At 41.1% G+C, this 15,535-nt stretch overlaps 2 long non-coding RNA genes across 4 annotated transcripts in view; one reads left to right on the top strand and one right to left on the bottom strand.

Annotated features, from left to right (window-relative positions):
• The window catches only part of LOC128836540 (uncharacterized), a 39,940-nt gene that overhangs the window by 10,346 nt on the left and 14,059 nt on the right, over nucleotides 1–15,535 (bottom strand). Inside the window, exon 5 of one of the 3 annotated variants that reach the window (XR_008444796.1) lies at nucleotides 14,086–14,108. The exons of the other annotated variants lie outside the window; for them this stretch is intronic. This is a non-coding gene — a long non-coding RNA (uncharacterized LOC128836540). Of the gene's footprint in view, nucleotides 1–14,085; nucleotides 14,109–15,535 lie in introns of those variants that run through there. 3 annotated transcript variants of the gene reach the window in all.
• On the top strand, nucleotides 8,601–13,467 carry LOC128836546 (uncharacterized). Its single transcript, XR_008444803.1, has 3 exons — nucleotides 8,601–8,679; nucleotides 8,953–9,018; nucleotides 12,424–13,467. It is a non-coding gene; the product is annotated as an uncharacterized LOC128836546 (long non-coding RNA).

Genomic DNA, 15,535 nt, shown 5'->3' with positions numbered 1-15,535 from the left:
CCTTATGCATAAGTGACTTAGGCCTTACTCAAAACAGGACTTAGGCTTCTAAGCCACCGAGGAAGCCAACTAAACCAAACTTTTAACCACATTTGAAAATTTTGACCAAAAGTCTCACTCTGCTATTGAACACTTACTGAGAAGTAAAGATAGCACTTCACAGGCTCAGTCACACACCCACTGAAATCAAAGGGAAGAGTCACATGGCCTTCAGTAGGGAGTTAGAGCAGATCTTTAATAACGGCTCATCTTAATACCACTGCTGCTTTTACAAATTACAGCAAAGTACATATACATTTGTGCTAAAAATTCTTATAAATAATTAAAATCAAAACACTCAATCACTACCTCTACAGAAGGGACATAGATTGCCTTTAAGAACATCTACCTTTAGAATTGATTGACTTTATATTGCAAGGAACAGCACCTCTGAAGATAAATAGCTACAACTACTATATTTCTTCAAGACCCAACAAAATAAATAATATAACAGGTCCTGAGGTACAACAATTTATTTGTAACTAAATTCATGATATACAGACAACTATTTTTTAAAACCTCAAACCCATCTTTGTCAAAACAAATGAAGGAAAATATAAATTCTGTGATATCGTATGTTTGATTTTCTTTTTATATAAAATTCAGTTATTAGCTAATTCACAAAATATAATGATCCATAATGGGCCTCGCAATTAATGAGTTTCTGCTGTACATTACACACAAATTGCATTACTTTCAGATAATTATCACGTCTTTCAATTAATACTTCTCTTTCTGTTTATTAAATCATCCCCAGAGGCTTGACTTGAAAAACCTTTTCACTGTTTTTCTTATTCCAAAAATAGTAGTAGTTTGGTTCTGACATGTAAAATAACTCAGCAATTAAACCAAGGTATTGCTTTAAATTCATCTGATATTTTTGAAAACAAAAACAAAAGAAATTTTGTTACAATACCAGCATATTAACTTCCTATTTAATCTAATTACAGTCTTTAATTCTTGCAGAGGTTTCTTGACAAGAGGACTTGAATGGTAGTGAAATGAAAAGCCAAAGTTTGATAGACGAACAAAACATTTTCTAAAACTGTATTCTTCACAGTATTCCCTACTGCTATATTGAAAACTACCTAAAAAGCTGAGTCTGACATCTACTGTGTGTTAAAAACGGAAAACAAAATATTACCTTTCTGCTGATTCTTAAACAAACAAATTTTTTTTTTTTTTTTTACTGTTTAACCACTGTTTGTGAAAAACTCCAGAATAGTAGGACACACTGTTTCTCACTCTCCTTTTTTGTAACCTACTGAGACCAATGGGGTTTTTAATCCATGTTTTCTTCAAGTCAAAGGTTCAGTTATTAAGGTACAGCAAAGACCAGCAGAGTTTACCCAGAGTTCCTCTCCATTTGGCAGATATGCATTCCCCCCCTCTCTCCCACTTTCAAAGGTTTTACAACAGTATTGCTTGTGGTGGAACTAATTAAATTCTTAAACAAAACAAAAGTCAGAATCAATGTACTGCTTTGCAAACACACCTTCACCTTTCTTTTTCGAAAAGAAGAAAAACATGTAGCAGAAATGTTAACTATTTTCACCTTTTCTAAAAGTCTGATCAGGTTAGAGAATATGGTAGGCAAGACATTCATTGCTTTGTAATTTGTATTTTATTTTTTGAACTTTAAAGCTTAGTTGAAAAGTGTACTGTACATTGTTGGTGCTAGTTGATGGTGCTAGTAGTTGGTGCTAGCATGCAGTTGATGGGAATATTACCCAGTATGTACGAGGACAGTTGGCTGCAGATCAAAAACAATAAAAGGAAACCCCATCATCTTACATTTAAATCTGGGGCTAATCTATTTTCTTCAAATTAGAGAATATGCTATTTAAAAGTGCATAAATCCATCTGCACGCTTTGTGATAAAATAAAAAGCAATACATATATATTACCTATCAGACAGACTGTAAGAAGAATGATCTGTCACAGAGTTAATCATGGGTTCAAATTGACTCTCCTTACACACCCAAAACTCCCACTGACTTCAATGGAAACTGAGTAACAGATAAGGAAGTTGACTCAAAGCAGTTGTTTGTTCCTGTGTATACCTGCCACCAACCACATAGAAATACGCACTTGTGGGAAAACTGCCCTGAAAAGGCGGTTCTGTCCAGCAAGCACTTGAATATAGATGTGTCACAACAAGCCATTTGGATTGCCCAAATGAGAAAGCAAACCTGCAGGCTGATTTAAGAGAGAGACAAAAAGGCTGATGTTTTGGGCAGCTGGAGCTCTTGGATTTGCGAGAACCCAGCCAGTTACAACAAGTCCAACTCTGTAAGGGGCTGGAAACATGCCCCCCTCCCTCGAATCTTGGTTTCTAGGAGAGTTTGTGGTAATTTGTAGCAGAGTAGATGCAGGAGTGAGCTGTTAGAACCAGGTCATGGGTGGTCAAAGCAGGAGTTAGGCCGAGTCGGGTCCCAGAGCGCAAACCATGAGTCAGGAGGCAGGCAGGGTCACCCACAAGGAAAAGTATATATAATCTCCTTTCCTGGGGTAAACGGTGTCCCACAGCTACAATGATCACTCACTCTTGTCAGGTATTTACCCCATGTCTATGCCTGCCTTCTGCACCTGCTTTCACTCTTACTTAATCTTTTCCTAACTAGTTATCTGTATTGTTTCAATGGAAGTCAGTAATAACATGTGCAGGCCTGGTCCTTCATGCAAAGAAAATAAATTCCTAACCTAATTTTCATAGCAAGCTGAAAGACAGATCTGAAAAAGACAGATTTTAATTCTGGCACTGATTTTTATCTAACCTTATTGCCTTTGATTCTTTTGTCTCAGTTTTATTTCTGTTAATCACCCAGAATGGGATTTTCAAAAGCTCTTAAGGGCTGTTTTCCCACAAGTGTGTATTTCTAGCTCAAAGAGGCTACAAAGGCAGAAAACGCAATAAAAATGGGGGATTTTAACTATCCCCATATTGACTAGGTACATATCACCTCAGGAAGAGATTCGGAGATAAAATTTCTAGACATATTAAATGATGGTTTCTTAGAGCAGCTGGTCCTGGAACCCAGAAGGAGAGGGGCCATTCCTGATTTAGTCCTACCAGGAATGCAGGATCTGGCCCAAGAGGTGAATATAGTAACCGTAATGTAAATCAATTTAATATCCCTGTATGGGGAAAAAATGCCAAAAAAACCCATCACTGTAGCATTTAACTTCAAAAAGGGGAACTATACAAAAATGCGAAAGCCAGTTAAAAGGAAATTAAAAAGAACAGTCACCAAGGTGAAATGCCTGCAAACTGCAGGGAGAGTATTTAAAAACATCACAATTAAATTTATACCACTCAAATTAAATGTATACCCCAAATAAAAAATACCAAAAAAAAAAGTAAGAAACCAAAAAATGCCACCATGGCTAATCAGCACACTAAAAGATGCAGGTAGAAGCAAAAAGGCATTTTTAAAAAACGGATGTAAAATCGTAGTGAGGAAAACAGAAAGAAGCATAAAACGCTGACAAATCAAGTGTAAAATGTACAATAAGGCAGGCCAAGAAAGAATTTGAAGAGAAACTAGACAAGGACACAAAAACTAACAGAAAACAAATTAAGTACATCAGAAGCAGGGAGTCTGGCAAACAGTCAGTGGGGCCACTGGATGATCAATGTACTAAAGGAGCACTCAAGGAAGTTGTGGAGCAGCTAAATGAGTTCTTTGCAGTGGTCTTCATAGCAGAGGATGTTTGGGAGATCCCCACACCCAAACCATTCTTTTTAGGTTACAAATCTGAGAAAGTGTCCCAGATTGAGGTGTCAATAGAAATGGTTTGCAACACATTGATAAATTTAACATTAATAAGTCATCAGGACCAGATGGTATTCACCTAAGAGTTCTGAAAGAACTCCTATATGAAATTGTAGAACTACTAACTGTGGTATATTACCTCTCTCTTAAATCAGCCTCTGTACTAGATGACTGGAGGATAGCTAATGTGACACCTGTTTTAAATACAGGCTCCAGAGGTGATCCTTACAGACCAGTAAGCCTAACTTCAGTACCAAGCAAATTGACTGAAACTATAGTAAAAAAACCAAAATTATCAGACACAAAACATACATGATATGGTGGGAAAGAGTCAATACAGCTTTTGTAAAGGGAACTCATGCCTCATCAACCTATTAGAATTCTTTGAGGAAGTCAACAAGCATGTGAACAAGGGTGATTCATTTGATATCGTGTACTTGGACTTTCAGAAAGCTCTGACAAGGTCCCTCATCAAAGGTTCTTAAGCCAACTAAGCAGTCATGGGATATGAAGGAAGGTCATTTCATGGATCAGTAACCAGTTAAAAGATAGGAAACAAAGGGTAGGAATAAATGGTCAGTTTTCACAATGGAGAGCGGAAAATAGCAGGGTCCCGCAAGGATCTCTAATGGGACCAGTGCTGTTCAACATATTCATAAATGATCTGGAAAAAGAGGTAACCAGTGAAGTGGTAAAGTCTGCTAACAGTACTAAATTACTCAAGATAGCTAAGTCCAAAGCTGACTGTGAAGAGTTTACAAAGGGACAACACTAAACTGGGGGACTGGATGACAAAATGGCAGATGAAATTCAGTGTTGAAAGTAATATAGTGAAAAGTAATATACATTGGGAAAAATAATCCCAACTCTACATACAAAATATGGGGTCTAAATTAGCGGTTACCTCTCAAGAAAGAGATATGGAGGTTACAAACCTGCAACTTGAGGTTCTTCAAGATGTGTTGTCCCTATGTGTATTCCACATGTGAGATACGCATGAGCACCATGTGCCTGCATCTGGAATTTCTTGCAAGTAGTGTCCACTGTCTGGGACAAATGCCTTCGCTCTCCTCATGCTCCCCACCAAGGGCACTAATGGCAGTGTGGGCCAACGCCTCGCCAGTGTCCCATTCCCAGCTGCAGCAGAGGAGACGGAAGACGGATAGCGGAATACAGATAGGGACCACGCATCTCAAAGAACCTCCAGTTACAGGTAAGTAACCTCCATTTCTTCTTTGAGCGATGGTCCCTATGTTAATTCCACATGTGGGAGATTAACAAGCAGTTGTCAGACAGGAGATGGGTGCAGGGACACAGAAGTGATAGCTGACTGCAGTACTGCTGTCCCCATAGCCGTAGCCACAGCTGATGACTGTACCAGGGCGTAATGTCTTGTGAAAGTACGCAAAGAGCTCCAAGTAGCTGCTCTACATATCTCTAGAATGGGTATGTCCCTCAAAAAAACAACGGGTCTATGATGGCCTCGTTGATAGGGAGCGCCACTGGACTGGGCTCAGAGGGCAGAAGAATGTCTAGTAAGCTGTGCTGAGGAGCCTGAATTTCCTCCAGCTATATTTGTATTTCTGCCACTATCATGTGCATGAATTCTTGGTGTTGTTCTGGCAGAGGAGATGGAGTGACTGCCTCGTCCGATAACAAGATTGTTCCCGGAACCACTGGAACCGACTCCCCTTCCTCCTCTGAATATGCTGAAGGAGCTGGTTGCGTATGGCTGGGTGATGGCAAGCAGGACTCATGCACTGATCCTGATTGTCTGGATTAGGACTCCCACAGTCCCTAGTATTGCCAGCAAGATGGATCAGCTGGTGGGGAGGAACCCATGGCATAGGATACCACCAAGCCCTTGGCCAATTGTGTCTGGTTGGAGGTTAGAACCCTGACCTCCTAGGCCTTCTGTCTGGGGCCACCTCTCCTCAGCGCCAGAGACACTCCTGTGGAGCCTCTAACTCATCAGAAGAACAGGCCGGATGCCTGATTACTGGTGGGACTGACAGTATTGATGGCTGGGTTTCAAGGGTAGCCACGAAATGGCATGGACCAAGTGAATAAGGAGTTGTTATTTACCCCTTTGCATAGCACAAGAACCAGAAGTCACCTGATGAAATTAATAGGCAGCAGATTTAGAATTAACATAAGGAAGTATTTCTTCACACCAAACAGTGTCAACCTGTGGAACTCATTGCCCGCGGATGTTGTGAAGACCAAAACTATAACCGGGTTCAAAAAAGAATTAGGTAAGTTCCTAGAGGATAGGTCCATCAATGGCTATTAGCCACGAAGATCAAGGACACAACCCCATGCTCTGGGTGTCCCTAAACTTTCAACTGCCAGAAGCTGGGACTAGACAACAGACGGTGGATCACACAAAACTAACTGCCCAGTTCTGTTCATTCTCTATGAATTATCTGGCACTGGCAATTGTTAGAGAAAGGATACTGGGCTAGATGAACCATTGATCTGACCCAGTATGGCCGTTCTTATGTTGTTCTTATCCCATTACCCTCTACTCTTCTATAATTCATCATAATTAGAAATTTATAAGAACAATATATTAAAAAGTCACCCTCATCACAAAACCCCCAAAAGGTTGAGGAGATCGAGTAGGGGGGTCAGGGGAAGTGTTCATTTAAAAAAAATACTCGGAAAAAAATTACAGGCATTTAAACTGAGGATGGAAAGTTTGAGATGTCGGTCAAGTTTTGTACAAATGGGTTCTGCCTCCCATGGTTGTGATCTTACAAAGCAATGGTCATGTAATGGAAAATGAAGGCACTCAAACCTCACAGAACCCAGAGCAGTGGAGTAATAGTGATGTGGCAATACTATGTACAGTTAACTGAATTTTCAGATGCTGGGCAACTTTGGAGTCAGTGTTGGCACAGTCTAAAATTTTATAATGAGAAAAGATCACTCTGAAAAGAAAGTTTTTTCTCTGTATCTATAGTGAGACTATTGAAAGTTCATAATTTTTCCTCCTTTTTCCAACATTAAAGAATAATTCCGATATTCTGGCTTTTAAATATGTAGCTTATGCTTCTGTTCTACAGCACAAAATGATCATCCCTCACGTTTAAGTCCTACAGGTGAAAAAATGATGGAGGGAAGGAATTAGAAACTAAAGTCTCAATCCAGCAGAACACTTATTAATGTGCTTAACTTTAAGCCTAATCCTGTGTTTGTAGTTAAGCACATGCAACAGGATGCCCAGCTAACTCTTCCAGTGCAGGATCCAAATTAAAAAAAACAGTTTATGTTAACAGCTACTCATATTTAACTGCCTCCAACTTCTATAAACTCCTCTTTGCAGACTGTCTGTCAGGTCAGAAGAGAGGTTTGATCCAAAATAAGAAGATACTACAGCACTGCTTTTACATTCACCAAAAGCTTGTTCAACCAGCCTCTTTTCCCTCCACTAAAAAATAAAAATAAAAAAAACACTGTTGGTTCACACTTGCAGAGATTAATGCTAGTGGGAAATACCAAGCTCATCAGACACGCAGCAATTTTATAACCTGCACAGGGAGAGAAAAAATAGTCCTCAAAAGTGTTTATATTTGTTTTGGCTTCTTCCTCCTTATAATTCTCCAGCCTTGAGCTTCAACACAAGCCAAACCACGTCAAGTGAGCCAAAGGTAATGCTAAGCATGCACTGTTGAGGTCATTCTTAACCCAACTAGAGACATTTGCATATGAAAATTACGAACTGAAGATAAAACAAAAATTAAAAGTAATCTTCCTGTGTGTAAAAATAAATTAATAAAAATTGAATTGTGCAGAATATATTTACATTAATGGATAGTGGTTCCTAAATTGGAGGATATGCTGTAGGAGGCCAAGCATTAAGGTTTAAACATCTCATTTCCTTGGAATCACAGGTTCAAATCCTACCAAGGTCAACTTAATCCATGTTCCTTCTTAGGTAAATAAATTGAGATCCATGCAATTAGCGGTCTTTCATATGTAATTTGGCTCGGTCTAGACTCGCAACTTATGTTGCTATAACTACATCGCTTCGGAGAGTGGATTTTCCACACCCCCGAGCAACGCAATTATAGCCACCTTACTCCCAGTGTAGACAGTGGGAGGGCTTCCTCCACTGATACAGTCACAGCCTCTTGGGGAGATGGAGTATGTACACCAATGAGAAAAGCCCTCCCATCGGGATAGGTAGCATCTTCACTAAAGTGCTACAGCAGCACCACTGCAGCATTTTAAGTGTAGACAAGCCCTTTAAGAAGAGAAGCTGTCTGTTCTTCATGGACATTAGAAGCTCCCATGGCAATTTTCAGAAGAGTGGTATTTTGCCTTGATGCCCTGGCCAGAATTTGTCATCCTACCAATACTGTGCAGCATTCTGAAGGTAGTTTTCTAAGGTAGCGGCAGTTCAGTGGTGCTGTACTACACACAGTGTGTCTACGTACAAAAAATGGTATGTTCTTACCTCAGGTTAAAACAGCTGTGAAGACATGGCATCTTAGCTTTTAACTCACATTAGCAGGGTGCGTTCAACCCCAGGCTGCCATATAAGGCTTTAACTATCAGAATTAAGCCCACATATTTACTGCCCAGATTAATTTACAGTCCAAGTATGACATGGCAAACACATGCAAACAAGACATTGGGAATTATTAGGGATGAGGGAATACTTGATGAGCTGGTCTTAATGGCAATATCTGGAGGAGGAAGTTGGTGGACCGGGGGGGGGGGAGGAGGCGGAGGCGGGGGCGGGGGGGAAGAGAGAGAGAAAGTAAAAGGTACTTAGCTCTTGGATCTCTTCGGCAGCTCAAGTGCAATACCTTTCCTGCAATATATCCAGCAAGCTACATTATCTGGCTTTAAAGATGTAAGTATGAAAAGAAAGAAATGTCCCCATTGTCACAGAGATATTGTATCAAGCTCTTTATCAGCACTGATGATGTTAAAAAAGAAGCTTGTGGGCTACATTTAAAATAAGTGTTTCTCAAACAGATGGTGTTTAAAGAAACACTCTAAAAATGGTCTATTTGATGTTGTAAGTTGTGTTTATTAGTAAAGGGCTCCACTTTTTACTTTAAAAGACAAAACAATCCCTCACCTTTTCTGTTTCTCCACTCCCTCTTCCCTCTCTCCACTCAAGGTTTTTGAAGGTCATGAAAAGTGTCAACGCAGACTGGGCAATGCTGACTTCCTGGACTCTTATCATGTATGTAAATTATGTTACCATGTAAAATGATTTGCAACAACTAAGCTGTACTACATCATTTTTCACTTCAGGTGAGACAGACCCAGAAGAGGTTATGAAACAACAATTATACGCACTGTTCATAAGTCATGGGAACATATTAAACCACTAGAAAGGTGAAGTGAAAGCTACTGCTTTGTTTAGGAATTCACACTTTTACCTTGCAACCACTTTCTCTGGAAAGAAATAACTTTTAACCTGGCTACCTGGCTGTTCAGTTTAACACCAAACCAGGAAAACACTTGTGAGTGATTCTATTTATTTTTTTACCCCCTGAAGTTATTTTATGCTGATGAGAACTACTTAAGGTTGAGTACTTTATTCAAACCAGGTGCATCCTGGGCAGCCTCCATCCTGCTCCACCTTGCACTTGAACCTGGGAACAAGTGACTAATTCAGTCTCCACAATCCACTCAGTCCTTGGCCTGTGCTGAGAGTGCCCATTATGTTGGTGTTTTTTGTGACAGGGATACTGACAGATGGAGGACACCAAATAATGTAATATGGGCTGCAAGCATCCATCTAATGGAAAGAGCTTTCAATAACCATCAAACTGAAATGGATTGAAACAGGTTCATCTGGAAGACAATGGGTTAGGAGCCCTATAACAAACTCTAAGGCCTGGTCCATATTTAAATATTGTATTGACCAAGCTACATCATTCAGGGCTGTGAAAAATTTTGCCTCCACATGCTGTACTTGGGGCACTCTAACCACCAGTGTAGATGCAGCTACATTTAGCTATCCCTTCTCAGAGAGGTGGATTAACTACACGGACCGAAAAAAAATAACAAATCCTTCCGTCAATGTAGGTAGTGCATCTGCTGTGCTGCAGTTGCACTGCTGTGGCACTTGTAGCATAGACACAGGCTGAGTTACCCATCCCCCCGGTGCTAAACTGCGCGAACTTCTGAAGAATTACTGCACTGAGAAAGTGAAATATCCAATAAAGGGAGGCTTTTGGGGCACCTAGCTAAGAGAGAAGACTAACAACATAGAATAGTCTCGTGGATGCTTGGCTAACAGTCCCATTGACTTAAGGTTGACCTAATTAGTTTTATAGCTTTAAAAACACTGGATATCTCAGCTGAATACTTCAGCCAGCTCTCTACCTCCATGGAACCAATGCTTTAGATTCCCAAACTGTGGTACATATACTCCTGGGGGTACATGAGACATCTCTGGGGGGGTACAAAGGAGAAATTGTGTAATGGTGGGTTTATTATTTTATTTATTGCATTTTTCTAATAGACTACTCAGACAAAGCTTTTAAAACTCGGTGGGAATTTGTTATATAAAATATGGTAGTTAATTGACTTTATGATGTGTCAATGAGAACACCGATACAAGGAGACGCTGACGTACAAAGCCCTCACCTCCAATCACCATACAGTGCAGGTTCAGTTGCCTGGCAACTGTCCAGTTTAACTGAGCTCAGAACTTAGTCAGGGTTGTTTTTTTTCCAATTGTATACATCGCACTATAACTCTATTTGTACATAACAGTGAAATATAGGCCGATGGCTCAAGACAGGCAGTGCTATGAAGAACACAAAGTATCAGTAGTCAGACAGGTAAGGGAACGCAGGCAATGAGTAGATCTGGAAGGGGTATGCAATAAGAAAAGTCTGTGAACCTCTGCTTCAGATTAATACAAAAAGGAGGGTAACAGGTTTGTGTTTGTTTTCATATACTAAACATGTCTAGGTATGTAATGCACAGGCTATTTCATGCACATCAGCTGTAATTCTTCCTTTTTCACATCAGGTTAATTAGTACAGTCATTTAGCAGGGCCTCCAGCTAAACAAATAGTTTCAAATGCAACAAGTACATATTTTACAAATAACTTGACAATAAACTTTGCTGAGTGCCTCTCAGCTAGGGAACTACAGGGATAAATGCAAACACCAGCGCGCGCGTGTACACACACACACACACACACACACACACACACACACACACACACACACTTGTATTAACTGGGCTTCAGTTAAAAACTGCCCAGGCAGCACTGAACAGACTCCATCCATTGCTCAGAGTAAGACAATAAGATTAGCCAAACTAATTTGCCTACCTGCCACCAATGATCTACAATATTAACTACATAATAGGAAGAGGCAGGATCTAGTAATGAAAGCAGGTAAATGCATATCAGAAGACCTGGGTTTTGTTACTAACTCGAAACTGACTTGTCCGAGGTCATACAAGACATCTTGGTGCCTCAACTGCCCCATCTTTAAATAGGGATAATACTTACTTACCTTAATAAAGCACTTTTTGATTCTTGGACAAGAAAGATGTTAAGTGCAAAGTACTATCATTATAAGCTAATTTCCTGATGCATTTCAAATCCATCCTTGCTACAATATATCCATCTGATAGACAACAAAAATGTTAATGGTTCGGCTGGAATGAAGAGTGTCAGAAAACAGACAAAGGATGCAGCGGAAATACCGCAAGCCATAATAACTAGGGGGCCACACACTTTTTTGCTTCTGTCAGTGAAGCTCACTGCACACACCAGGGGGTCCTTGCGTCCCTCCATCCTCCCCGACCCACGCCGCCCTCCCATCCCCCTCTATTTCAGGGGCTTGTTGCAATCCCTCCACCCCGTGCTACAGGCTCTATGTCCCCTATTCTCTACTCCATGCCAGGGACTGTGTGCAACCCCAGTCCTCCCCATGCTCTGTGTGAACCCCGCTTCTCCCCATACCAGAGTCCCACATTCTCCCTCTGCCAGGGATTATGTGTGCCCTCCCCCATCCATTCTTCTTTTCTTTCTCAGACAACATTTTTGAAGTGAATTGGGAGGACAGACAGAGCTAAAATGAGGGGTAGATAGTGTTATGCTTGAATGTGTTAATGGCTGCCATCTACCAGTTATCTGATCTGTAGACAATTACAGAGGTGGCTGAAGCTGCTAGCTCTGCTATCCAGAGGTTAGGGGTTCCATGTATCTCCAATTTCCCTCTGCTGACTTTAACCAAAATCGATACGGTTCTGCCCATCGAGGTCTAGAACATTCCCTGAAATTTTGCCATCGATCCGACATGGCGTTCCACGGTTATCACATTACATCCAAACGTCCAAGCACAGAAGTGCTATCAAGTTGGGTTTTTATAGCCCCTTTCACACATAACAGCACTTCACAAATGTTAATTAAATGTAGTGACCCCTTTGGGAGGTGGGTATGTATCACTCATCTTATAGATGTATGAATTGAGGCACAGTGATTTTCTCAAGGTCACACAGTAAGTAAGTGGCAGAGTCCTGACTCTGCGTGCCCTCCTCTAACCATTGGACCACATTGGAATTCTTCTACGAGATGCAGCCAGCTAAAGTAGAGGTTTTCGTTTTGTTTTACAGCAGCACTTATAAGTGCAACAAGGAATACGTGAAGACTAATGCTATTTCATGGTGTTTCAGCGTGCCCTGCTTTCAATTTGTTCTGCTGAAAGGAATTAATGGCCAAAGTCCATTTGAAGACAAGCATGGACAGAAAACAGCTCAGAGTGGTTTGGAACAGAAAAGAAAAGGAATTCCAGTTTCATTCTCTGAAAAATGACTGTTAATAGGAAGCGAGTGTGATTCATGCGCTACAGATGACAAGATGTATTATTCAAAAAGCATTCAGCTGAACTAGCAGCCATTTTGTTTTGTCAAGCTGAAATTCAAGCAAGGCGAGAGCCAAATTCAGACAGTGGTGTGGGGGAATCATTCCATTGCTTCAGTGACAGCACCCCCAGCTCGGAGATAGAGGCTCTCTCCTGCTAGAGTAGGCAGATAGGGAGATACATGCATACACACATACAGGGCCAAATCTTCAGCTGGTGTAAACCAAAACAGCTTCTGTGCCATCAGTTCTAAGGGTCAGTGATGTCGACGCTATGAACTAGAAATCAGCATACTTCAGTTAAAGCCATTTCAGTTAAACACAGACATAAAAAGCAGAGAATCTGGCTATGACTACACTACCGCTCACATCAATAAAACTTTTGTCGGTCAGAGGTATGAAAAACACACACCCCTCCCCCGACCGATTGACAAAAGTTTTACCGAAAAAAGTGCCAGTGTAGACAGCGCTTTGTTGATGGGTGATGCTCTCCCGCCAACAAAGCTACTGCCCCTCGCTAGGGAGTAGTTTTATTTTGTCAGCAGGAGAGCTCTCTGCCTTCTGTCTGCTGCCTTCCATCCCAGAAGTGACTGCAAAATGCCTTGGGATCCCTTGCTGGTGAAATGGAATTTTTACATTCTTCCCATTACTCCTAATCTAAATCAATCACTGCAAACTGATAATCTCTATGGAGCAAAGAAGCACTCTTCGGCAACAGCTTGACTAATGTTTTCCGTTGATAAGAGGCTCAGGTAATAGAACCGCATGGATGTGCTATGGTTTAATAATCTCAGCCATAATTAGCCAGACCTTTGCAGAATGCTGTCGTGGAGCATTTTCTGGTTACCCTGCACTCAGAAAGACAATGTGGCACAGCACCCAGGATTCCATACATCTCACAGCCTAGTCCCCAGAACTGTCAGGAAATAACCACATTCCGTATTCAAGGTGATCTGTAAAGGAGTAAGAAAACCTTAAGGCAAACGTCAGCACCGCCAAATTTTTATTTTGCTTTCCAGCAATTATTTTGACTCAGACACTGGATTTAGAAACAAAAACAGGTGTGGGAGACGACTTGACTTTCTGTAGTTTGCTTACCTAAGAAAATGTGTCTTGGAGCAAGAAGACTTCAGGGCTTCTGTTCCGCCTTGTGGGCACTCTTCATCCCCACCAGCTATGGTCTTCTCTTGGACGTCTTCCAGGGATGACGCTGTGTCTGCTGGTTAGACTAGAGGCTGACTGGATGGACCAGTGAGGATGTGCACTTTCAGCAGTGCACACTGGAGAGACTCATAGACTCATAGACATTAAGGTCAAAAGGGACCATTATGATCATCTGGTCTGACCCCCTGCATGCTGCAGGCCGCAAGACCCTTCCCTGGACTCTACCGTTGAAGTCCCCAATCCTGTGTTTTAGTGCCCTTTCTGTCTCTGGAATCTAATTTTAGTGGGTGAAATAATTGTATCATATCAATATATCACATCACAAGCATTTTTCCCAAAACTCCAAAACATTCTGCTACCTAAAACACTGTTTAAAGATTTCCCATTATACTCATTCACTTTTCACAGAGTTAATGCACATATTCTGAAGGTGCAACTTAGGCAACAGTGTTTGAAAATGTGGCTCTGCATACACACATGCACACAGTAAACAAACTTCCGAAAATGGATTACTTCCCAACATCTGGAACACATAAGTATCTTGTCTGGCTTTGGCTACTTGACCAGAATGTTAGTTATATTTTTAACATCACAAACCACCTGCCACACTACAGAATTGTTTTCTAGTGGCGGTAGTTAGAAATGTTATGTAATCTTAATATGGTGGAGAAATGCAATAACTGCATAGAAATTTTCAATGGTTGTGTATCCTTGTAGGCTGCCCAATAGACACTTCACGGTTCAGCAGCATGGCCTCCAAGTGTTAGTAAGACACTTGGATAAGGAAGGATCGTTCATATGAATGATTTTCCCTGTTATCCTGAAAGAGCCTGTATGGCAGGAAGGAAATACACTTTGTGGGACTTTGCATTTGAGAGTACTTGCTAGAGAGTGGTTTAAGGCACAGATCCAAGTTGGCACTCTCCTGTGGAACTACTGGTGCTATCGCTCACCTTTAAGTCCCAATTCCTACCACCTCCGCTGGATGGAAAAGGGGAAAGATGGAGTGTGGAACAACTCATCTGTGAGAGCTATCCCAATTCAAATCAGGCAACTATAGCATAAACCTCCACACACCCTGAAATGACCCTGCTGGAAAACATCCTCTTGCCTCTGTAATATATCAGAGAGACGCTACTTCCCTAGTTGCTCACACTGTCCCTGGGGAAGGGACAGCACTAGACAGTCTGCAGGAGCTTTTCGGCTGACACTTGGGCTGGTGGGGAACAGCCAGCAGAGGCATGGAGGAATCAGTATTGTGAACTCCACAAGGCAGACACGGGTAGAAATAAGATTTGTCTTTGAATGCAAAGCTCCTGGCAGCAAGGTTTTCGTTTTCCTACGTTCTATGTTTGCAAAGCACCAATACATACTGACAGTCACTAGAGCAGAAAATCATGTTTAAACCCTGATTTTCCAAGGAAAGTAGCAAGCTTCAAAACAACAAAAGAGAAGAACTGTGCATTAAATATTTGAGTTCTTGCAATATTCAACACTTACAGCCCCAAGAGACAAACAGGAAGTGGGCAAGGAGACAAACAGTGGATCTGATGCTGAACCAGTGAACCTATGTTGTGAAGAGAAATGGAAAGCCCCAAACTGTTGCAATGCGTCATGACATGCAAATCATATTCCTAGTTCCAGCCAACCCTCTGCTGAAAGGGAAGTTATTTTATTAAACAAACAATAGCACTAGAAGTG

Source organism: Malaclemys terrapin, chromosome 4, assembly GCF_027887155.1.
Source record: "Malaclemys terrapin pileata isolate rMalTer1 chromosome 4, rMalTer1.hap1, whole genome shotgun sequence".
Classification (NCBI taxonomy): Eukaryota; Metazoa; Chordata; order Testudines; family Emydidae; genus Malaclemys; species Malaclemys terrapin.
This window is presented reverse-complemented; position numbering and strand designations above follow the sequence as displayed.